The 10,717-nt window shown below is 39.6% G+C and overlaps 1 protein-coding gene across 1 annotated transcript in view; it reads right to left on the bottom strand.

The window, feature by feature from the left end:
- The window catches only part of SETD2 (SET domain containing 2), an 82,491-nt gene extending 71,797 nt beyond the window's left edge, over positions 1-10,694 (bottom strand). The window contains exon 1 of the mRNA XM_010862367.1: positions 9,005-10,694. The gene's annotated coding sequence lies outside the window, so the exon portion shown is untranslated. The remainder of the gene's footprint in view (positions 1-9,004) is intronic.
- Between the last annotated feature and the right edge of the window lie 23 nt (positions 10,695-10,717).

Below are 10,717 nucleotides of genomic sequence, written 5' to 3'. Positions count from 1 at the left end.
CAGCCATGAAATTAAAAGACGCTTACTCCTTGGAAGGAAAGTTATGACCAACCTAGATAGCATATTCAAAAGCAGAGACATTACTTTGTCAAAAAAGGTCCATCTAGTCAAGGTTATGGTTTTTCCTGTGGTCATGTATGGATGCAAGAGGTGGACTGTGAAGAAGACTGAATGCCGAAGAATTGATGCTTTTGAACTGTGGTGTTGGAGAAGACTCTTGAGAATCCCTTGGACTGCAAGGAGATCCAACCAGTCCATTCTGAAGGAAATCAGCCCTGGGATTTCTTTGGAAGGAATGATGCTAAAGCTGAAACTCCAGTACTTTGGCCACCTCAGGCGAAGAGTTGACTCATTGGAAAAGACTCTGATGCTGGGAGGGATTGGGGGCAGGAGGAGAAGGGGACGACAGAGGATGAGATGGCTGGATGGCATCACTGAGTTGATGGACGTGAGTCTGGGTGAACTCCGGGAGTTGGTGATGGACAGGGAGGCCTGGCGTGCTGCGATTCATGGGGTCGCAAAGAGTCGGACATGACTGAGTGACTGAACTGAACTGAATAAGTACATGTCACAAAAGCACACAACTAACAAACTGAACAGCTAGTATGTGCATATCTGAAAAAAATTTACTATCAGAGATTCCAACTTCTGCTCCAATTTCATAACCTCTGACACTATCATTATCTTCTCCAATAATCAAGAAATGTAGCCAAAGAAAGATGAGCCCCAAATATTTTTTGGTAGACTCACTGTCTCTCTATAATACACAAGAGTATTCTATAATTGGGGAAATACTGGTTTTATATTTAACTATCACTGTTTCAATTTACTATTTAGTTATTAACCTTAATTCTTTATACAAACTGCTGTTAATCTGCCAAGAAGACTACATACTGTAGTTTTCATAATTTAGACAACTGGTTTCCTAAATAATTGTACTCTCGTACTTATTTTTTAATGGATACGGTAAACTTGAGCGAAAATAAGATACCTATTACGGTGACCCTGAGGAAAATCTCAGGAGTCCATTTTAACCTATTTCTAACAAAGTGTTTTATTGTACCTCAAAACTCATCCGTTTTCTACAGATAATCTTTAAAATTTTTAGCACAGAAGCAGTACCACAAAAAGTGTAGCTTATGTTTTAGAATTGATATAGATATGAGAATTGAGGAATTAATTGAAGAAATATACATTTAACCAGGCAATTTTAGAAAGTCTGTGTGTTCAGCATCAGAAAAACAGACTTCTCAAGAAAGGGTTTTTGCAGTCATCTATATAACTTATGAAAAAACGTTAGCCCTACTTTACAGTCATACAAAAATTCATAAAAATTTTAAACATGACATCTTCTGCTTACTAAAGTAGAGCATGTGTAATTAACAATTAATCAACAAGACGCGAAATATCACACAAAAGACTCAAAACACAAGTTAGTCCATGAGTCTCCAAAGAGGTAATTATGAAGCAAATAGTGGTGATTACTGTATAGCCCTCCCCAAAGAGTCTAACTGCATTTGGCAGGAAGTAGGCAGCCGGAAGAGCTACAATCAGAAACGACCACTTGCTCCAGGTTCTTATACACCCACAGCAGTGCTCTCAGTAAGCAGACCTGGTAGAAGCCTGCCAGCAGGATCAAATCCCTATCACTACCCACACCATCCTAAGGATATTTTCACTAGTGAGATGTTAAAATGGGACAGAAAAGGCATTCTAAAATAAAAACACCTAAGAACCTCAGACGAACTCTAAACCTCCATCTAAATGACCAAAGTATTTGTTCAGCTGGAAAAGACACTGAAATAATCATTAAGCTTAATTAAAAAACAACCTACCAATGTTATACATGAATTCCAAAGCTGAGGGACTCAAAACACCCAATTAACGTACAATGACCAAAAATTATACAAAATAATTGCCTCATTTGAATTCATGAAAGTATATTTACAAATATAAATCCCATTATGAAAAAAAAAACAACTTATTGAATCTTCAGTTGACTAGGTTGTTGGCTAGCTTCAAATTAACCATTTTCAAGAGACTGCTCTTAAATACCTTGAGTTGAGAAAACCAACTAATCAAAGTAGGGCAGGAATAAAAGCTATTTTAATCCATCAACACCAGACAAGACAAACAAACAAATATGGACAAAAATAGAATTTTAAAAAAGAAAAGGAAAGAGAGAAGTGTAGGAATCAAACTCTAAACAGAATCACGAAAACACCATCATAAATTACCAGATAAACTCACCCTGTGGGAAAACATTTGGAAGGAGATACTTTCCATGCAGCTCATGTCCTAAGGCTTTTAAACTACTTAACATGATATAAAATAAAGCAACTTAACATGGCACATTCACAATATAGAGTATTCCCTATTAAAAAAGATAAGCACATCTTACACACAAATGCAAGCAGGCAGATGATGCAGTATGTGTAGTAGACAAAAAGATCTGGAAAGGTATACACTGAACTGTGAGTAGTGGTTACCTCTAGGATGAGCTGGATTTGAAGAGATGGAGCCAAGAAGAGATGCTAAAGGTAGATTTTTACTTTTTCCTCTGTTAAGTATATTATCTTGCCTTTTGCAATAAGCATTTATTGTTCTAGTAATTAAGAAGCCATCTCTGGACTCTCCCGGTGGTCCAGTGGTTAAGACCCTGAACTTTCTGTGCTAGGGGAACTAAGATCCTGCCTGCATGCCTCCGGGTGCAGCCTAAATAAATAAATAAAAAGAAAAAATGAAAACAGTTCAAATCAATACCAGACATTGTTATTGTTTTCAAAATATTTATGTTTAGTACAAAGAGTTAATAGTAGTAAAGTATCTTGAATTTAAAGCCCTATCTTCAGAGATTAAAAAAAATGGCAATTAAACGCAGTATGTAACCCCAGGCCAAAAAAAGAGGACACTATTTAAGTAACTGGCACACTTTAAATATGAACTATATATCAAATGTAGTATTATAAATGTTAAATTGCCTGAATTTGATCACTGCATGTTGGTTATACCTAAGAGCATTCTTGTTCTCAGGTTATACTATCAACTATTTAGGTAGGGGTTAAGGGTCATGGTGCCTGCACCTTACACTCAAATGAATGAATGAGTGAGTGAGTGAAGTCACTCAGTTGTGTCTGACTCTTTGCGATCCCGTGGACTGTAGCCCCTCAGGCTCCTCCGTCCATGGGATTCTCCAGGCAAGAATATGGTTTAGCCCAAAATAAACAAACACAGAGTTTGACAGAAAACAAAATTCTGTAAAGCAACTATCCTTCAGTTAAAAATAGATTAAAAACAAACACAGGTATATATATATTTTATAAAGAAAGATGAAGCAAATGTGGCAAAATTTCAACCACCAGTCAATCCAGATGAAAATATGGGAGTTTACTATGCTATTCTTAGAACTTCCCTGAAAGTTTGAATTTTTTTTTTCCCCAAATAAAAGATTCTTTCCCCCTAGAGAGCGATCTCTCTCAGAAAGGAAAAGAAAGAATTCTAAGCCTGAATTTCAGTGACTATAGGTGTAAATGTTTCAGTTTCTAATATGAATCGTCTCTCAGGGTCTTACAATAGCCTTCAGTACATACGTTACAAAATAAGATACTCTACAGTATCTCACAAGAATTAACAGAAATTATGAAGCTGGTCAACTTTTTATTCTAGCATATGACTATTCTTGCTTCTCTGCAAAAACTGACAATGCTCACAGAACAACACTAAACATCAGGGTTAAGAAAGATTATCATCAATATCTGTTAAACAGTAAATCACAATGCATTACAATTTAAAGGGGAATTTGTTCTTCAGTTGCTAAGTCACGCCCAACTCTTTCTGACTGACTCCAGCACACCAGGCTTCCCTGTCCTTCACCATCTCCCAGAGTTTGCTCAAATTCATGTCCATTGTATCAGTGATGCTCTCTAACCATCTCATCCTCTGCCGCCCTCTTATCTTTTGCCTGCAATCTTTCCCAGCATCAGGGTCTTTTCCAATGAGTCAGCTCTTATAGATTAAATCAATTAGTCACTACAGTGAAAAGTGGCAGAAAAGATTTGCAACACCAAAGTTCCACTAAAACTAGAAATGGACAACTGATAGGTATGTCTTGGCAGTTTGAACATTTCTTAGGGAAACACAGCAACTGCTCATCAACAGTTACTCGATACCCTTTTAGAGATATAATCTGTCAGTAGGAAGACTCGTTGGCCGGAAATCTAGATGAAGCAAGAGCAAAAATAGGGACATGAAATCTGGAGAAATATACTCTATCCTGAGCTTCCCAGGTGGCTCAGTGGTAAAATATCTGTATGCCAATGCAGGAACCATGGGTTTGATCCCTCAGCTGGGAAGATCCCCTGTAGTAGGAAATGGCAACCCTCTCCAGTATTCTTGCCTGAACAATTCCATGGACAGTCTATAGGGTCGCAAAGAGTCAGACACAACTGAGCACACACACACATACTCTATTCTAAGCAAGAGAATAGCTCCATCAGGCTTACTGTGAAGTGAAGTGAAGTTGCTCAGTCGTGTCTGACTCTTTGCGACCCCGTGGACTGTAGCCTACCAGGCTCCTCTGTCCATGGGATTCTCCAGGCAAGAGTACTGGAGTGGGTTGCCATTTCCTTCTCCAGGGGATCTTCCCGACCCAGGGATCGAACCCGGGTCTCCCACATTGGAGGCAGATGCTTTAACCTCTGAGCCAAAGTCACTGTCAGGCTTACTGTGATCACCAGGAAACCCTCCAAGCAGTAGTTTGGCCTCCCATATACCTCAGTAGCCGAAAGACTATACCTTGGCCTGAAGAACATACCTCAATCACTATAAAGCTATTTTTCTCTTATAAAATAACAAAAACTGAATTATGGACTGGCTGCAAAGCTCCTAAAGGTCCAGACTCTATGTGGAATCTTTCAGTTGGCTTCCTATGGCATCTCTAACCCCACCATAACTTAGGTGAATTATGAGAATGTTGTAAGAACATGACTATCGCCACTGCTTTATATTTAATTTGAACATGCTAAAGTATTTTTGCCAGCTAATAAACTTTATTTTTGCCAAATTCACCATGCTTTTCATATCACAGTGCCTCATAAAGTACTGTTCTTTCTAGCTGAATCTTTTTAGCCAATACTAATAAAAGTTTAAAGCAATCTTCCTCCAATTAAAAATAAGCAGATTTTTCAAAAAACTTAACACTGTCCTATTTCTTAAATCCTCATAAAACCCTCTGCAGAAAATACTGTTATGATTCTTACTTTACCTACAAGGACACCAAGGCATTACAAAATTTGCCCAGGTTCATACAGCGATTAAGAGGTGAGATTCTAAACCAAGAGTTAGGATACAGAGTCCAATGGTTTAACATGTTTTGTGCCTTGGACCATTCTGGGGTCAGGTGAAGCCTGCAAATTCCTTTTCAGCTTAATATTTTTAAATATGTGAAATAAACAAAGGGCACCAATTACCTTTGGGACAAAAACCCCAAATGTATGATACAGCACTGTATATGCTTCTCAACAATCTAGTGGTGGATCTCCAATCTACTGAAATTTCTATGTAATGATGAACGTAGATAATGAAGTATTTACAATAATCAAAACATAAAAAACCTGTGATTTGTACTAGCAGTAAAATCACAGGTACTATATTACAGGCCAATAAAATCACAGGTTAATACTACTATAGTTTTCTGTTTACATTAGTAATTAAAAGAAATGCTAACTTCTAGTTAGAGGTTAGTGAGGACATAATTTTCCCCCTAAGTTTATGGATGGTATCCATGTTAACACTGCCTTCTATATCAATCCTCTTAGCATTGCAGTTAAGAAAAAGAAATTTAAGAACGCAAAGTAGTTGTCTGAGGAAGTTTTACAAATAGCTGAGGAAAGGAGACAAGCAAAAAGCAAAGGAAAGGGAAAGATACACCCAACTGAATGCAGAGTTGCAGAGAATAGCAAGAAAAGAAGACCTTCAATGAACAACGCAAAGACATAAAGGAAAACAACAGAATAGGAAAGACTAGAGATCAAGAAAATTTGGAGATATCAAGTGAACATTTCATGCAAGAATGGGCATGATAAAGGACATAAATGGTAAGGACCTAACAAAGGCAGAAAAGAGTAAGAAGAGATGGCAAGAATACACAGAAGAACTATACAAAAAAGGTCTTAATGACTAGGATAACCATGGTGGTGTGGTCACTCACCTAGGGCCAGACATTCTAGAGTGTGAAGTCAAGTGGGCCTTAGGAAGTATTTCTACAAAGACAGTGGAGGCAATGGAATTCCAGCTGAGCTACTTACAAATCCTAAAAGACGATGCAGTTGAAGTACTGCACTCAACATGTCAGCAAATTCAGAAAACTCAGCAGTGGCCACAGAATTGGAAGACGTCAGTTTTTATTCCAATCCCAAAGAAGGGCGGTGCCAAAAAATGTTAAACTACCAGACAATTGTGCTCATTTCACATGCTAGTAAGGCTAAGCTACAACAATACATAAACCAAGAACTCCCAGATGTACAAGCTGGGTTCAGAAAAGAAAAAGGAACCAGAGAACAAACTGCCAACATTTGCTGATCACAGAGAAAGCAAGGGAATTATAGAAAAACATATGCTTCATTGACTACACTAAAGCTTTTGACTGTGTGGATCACAACAAACTGGAAAATTCTTAAAGAGATAGGAATACAAGACCATCTTACCTGCGTCTTGAGAAACCTGTATGCAGGTCAAGAAGCAACAATTAGAACCGGACATTGAACAGCAGACTGATTCAAAATTAGGAAAGGAGTACGTCAAGACTGTACATTGTCACCCTGCTTGTTTAACTTACATGCAGAGTACATCATGCAAAATGCCAGGGTGGATGAATCATAAACTGGAATCAAGATTGCAGTCTGGGAGAAATATCAACAATCTCAGTTATGCAGATGATACCACTTTAATTGCAAAAAGTGAAGAGGAACTAAAAAGCCTCTTGTTGAGGGTGAAAGAGGAGATTGAAAAAGCTGGCTTGAAACTCAGCATTCAAAAAACTAAGATCACGGCATCCAGTCCTATCACTTCATAGCAAGTAGAAGGGGGGAAAGTAGAAGCAGTGATTTTCCTGGGCTCCAAAACGTGTAGTTAAAGCTATGGTTTTTCCAGTATTCATGTACAGATGTGAGAGTTGGACCATAAAAAAGGCTGAGTGCTGAAGAATTGATGCTTTAGAATTATGGCTCTAGAGAAGACTCTTTGGAGTCCCTAGGACTGCAAGATCAAACCAGTCAATGTGAAATAAAATCAACCCTGAATATTCACTGGAAAGACTGATGCTGAAGCTCCAATACTATGGCCACCTGATGCGAACAGCCAACTCACTGGAATAAACCCTGATACTGGGGAAACTGAAGGCAAAAGGAGAAGAATGCAGCAGAGGATGAGATGGTTAGATCATCAAAAACTCAACGGACATGAAATGGAGCAAATTCCAGGAGACTGTTAAAGGATAGGGAAGGCTGGCCTGCTGCAGTCCATGGTGTTGCAAAGAATCAGACACAATTTAGCAACTGAACAACAACAGTAATCTCGTGTCCTTTTCTCTGTCCACACTGGATCCCTTGGTGCTCTCATCCAGTCTTGTGGCTTTGAATACTACCTAAGTGGCTGACTACAAAGTTTATCTCTAGTCCAGACCCTTCTCCTAAAGTCCACACCTGAATGTCAATTCAACCAGAATATCTAAAAGGCATCTCAAACTTACCACTTCCAAAACTGAACTCTATTCCCCAAACGTGCTCTTCTCACAGTCACCCCTATTCTAGTTGATGGCAACCCCATCTTCTCACTGCTCAGACCCAAACTCTTGGAATCATCCTTGACTCCTCTCTCACATGCTACATCTGATCTATCAACAATTCACATTGGTATGGTCTTCAAAATATATCCAGAATTCAACCATTTTTCACTATCTCCTGTTACCACCTTGATAGAAGGCATGAGCATCTCTCTCAACTTCCAGCTTCCTTATAATTATATGTATCTCCCTGCTTCTACTGTTTGTTCCTCTCTGCAAACTTCAGTGATCATTCGGAAGCTGAAAGCAGACCGTGTCACTCCTTGGTTGAAAACTCCAGGCAAAGAACTTATAAACGCTCTACAAAGCCCTGTGAAATCTGTACCCCATCCTAACATAATGTATTAATACTATTACTTTTTTGTTCATTCCATTCTAGCCATACTGAGCAGAACTCTCTAGGTCTGCCTCAGTGTCTTGGAACAAACTATTCCCTCTAACTTCCTCCCTTTTAAGTCTGCCTAAACATTACTCTCAAGAAGGCTCACCCAATGCACCTCATTTTACATTTCATCATCTACCCCAGAAATTTTGGATTCCCCTTATTGTGCTCCACTTTCCAAAGTAATAACCTTTGAACATTCTATATTATGTATTATCACCCCTCACTAGGAAGGGTGCAAACACAAGCAAAATTGTTTTGTACGTCGCTCACCCCAGCATGCCTATGTTTGGCACAAAGTAAATATGCATACAATCAAAGGACAGCAATCTCTGTAAAGGATTTGCCTGTGTCTCATTAGAAGAACTCCTTGACGTCTCCAGCTGGATTTTTAATTTGCAGTGTCAACACCTGGCCCTGGGTCTGCTCAACAGCAGACACCTAATGCACAGATACTCAGGTGATTAGTCACTTTCACCTGAAACATAATCCTAGATGCCTGAGGAAAAGCTAGGTCTTACAGCTGTGTCTCATTAAATAGTTGGTAGGAGACAAACAGAACATCAAGTTCCAACTGTTACTTCAATCAAACTGAATTTAAGTTTCATGATTCATTTCTTCATGTGTCTAGGAAATATTTCAAACCAGCTACAGTCTGAAAAGGGCCCTTGGTCATTCCTCCCCCCAGCCACTGGCACCACCTCTCTAGCCCACCTAATCTTTTCATGCTTAACATCCTACCTCTTAAGCGTTCCTTGATGACCCCAGCTAGAAGCACTTACATGTGTCACACTCTGTGTCAAGTGCTTTTCATCTATTATTCTCATTTGGTTCTCCCAAAAGTCCTATGAGGTTGCTTCCATTACAACACCTATTTCAAAGATAAGAAAAACTCAAACTTAGAGAGATGAAGTCACTTGTTCAAGGTTCAACGAATGTTCAAACCCAGGTATGCCTGGCTCTGAAATCCAAGTTCTTTAACCACTATACCACTTTTCTCTCTCCAGGGTTATACACCCTAACTAGCTTATACAAACTACTTCATGGGATTTGTTGTCACTTCTTGTTGTTCAGTTGTTTCTGCATCTGTTAAAGCAGGTGGTATCATTCAGGATGCTTCCTACCAAGACCCCTCCCAGTTCTTACAGTATTACAAAATAAAACGTTTTATAATTCTCTACATACTCCTTGTAGATTAATACACACACACACACCACACTCACATTTTAGCACTTAGTCACTACAGAAATTAGAAATCTCCACTGTTAGGAAGCAGGACAGATAGAAAAGCAATAAAAATAAAAAAACTCCAAGACCTTATATAAAAAAATATAACACTTCTGATTCCTCCCCACATTCCTCCCCATGTCCATCAAAGATGCACTTGAGTCCATTATTCCATATAATATGAAAAGCTGTATTTTCTTTCAAGAAGTTTAAGAATGTGATCCTTAAGGCTTCTGTACTTCACCAAACAACCTGGTAAAAACACTGAAAAGCAAGCACTTAAGACCATTCAGGACTAGCATGTTATTTTGGACAGGACAAGTGCTCAATGAGCAGTTATTGGATCATGATACAGAATTTTCCTTTTTGTGAGGTTTTCCAAGTCTCAAACCAAGAGCCTGTAAAGAGTCATAGCAGAACTAAGCTGAAATGTGTCAAGAGAGCAAATATCTTGGAAGCATTCCGGTCATAAAAGTGAATTTCATTTGATATCTCTATCAACTGTTTAGGTTTGAAATATGCCATACATTTGTAGGTCCAGACTTGAGCCAACACCAGCAAATGCAGTTTAAGTTTCAAAACAATAGTCTTGGGAGGACGTAGGGAAAGAAGTGAATCCAGGCTCTGGAGTGGAAGCTCTCAAGAAACCAGATACAGTAGTTGATACGGCCCTCAACAGCAAAGTAAAAATGTCCCAGGCTTAAAATATACTATTGGTTTCTAGATATTTCGGTTTTCAAGACCACTGTCTTCTTTAGAGACTCCTCAAGCGATTCCTGCTTCTTAACAAAGTCTTCACAAGGAGTAGAAAGTCATCTATTCACGGCAAGAGGTTGCTGTTACCGAGGAAGTTGTGTGTCCGAAAGTGTGCAAATCTCATAATCTGGTAGAGAATGTATACCCCTCCGGAGGCTTTCATTTTCGGGCGGAAAAACAAACCCGGTGTCACCTCCACATTGGGGCCACTCAAACCTCGCCACCATTACAAAACCGAAGTGCCAAAGGTGCAGAATGTGAAGCCGGAAGCACTACCACGCCAGGATCAAGTTCCAGGAGAAGAGGGAAAAAAAAAAAAAAAAATCAAAACCGAGAGTGCAGCGCGGGCCCCTCGGCCGCCCTGGGCCGAACGACGCACGTAGGCCCTTCCGGTCAGAGCCGCCGTCGCCGGGAGGCCGGGCGACGGGCCGGGCTTCCACCTGAGCCCGGGGATTCGCGGCCTACTCTTGCCGGTGCCCCCTCGCCGAGTCTGGCACCGGCTGCGTCTTCCA

Source organism: Bison bison, unplaced genomic scaffold, assembly GCF_000754665.1.
Source record: "Bison bison bison isolate TAMUID 2011002044 unplaced genomic scaffold, Bison_UMD1.0 scf7180017864482, whole genome shotgun sequence".
Taxonomy (NCBI): Eukaryota; Metazoa; Chordata; class Mammalia; order Artiodactyla; family Bovidae; genus Bison; species Bison bison.
The sequence above is the reverse complement of the archived record's forward strand: the minus strand, read 5'-3'. Positions and strand labels throughout refer to the sequence as shown.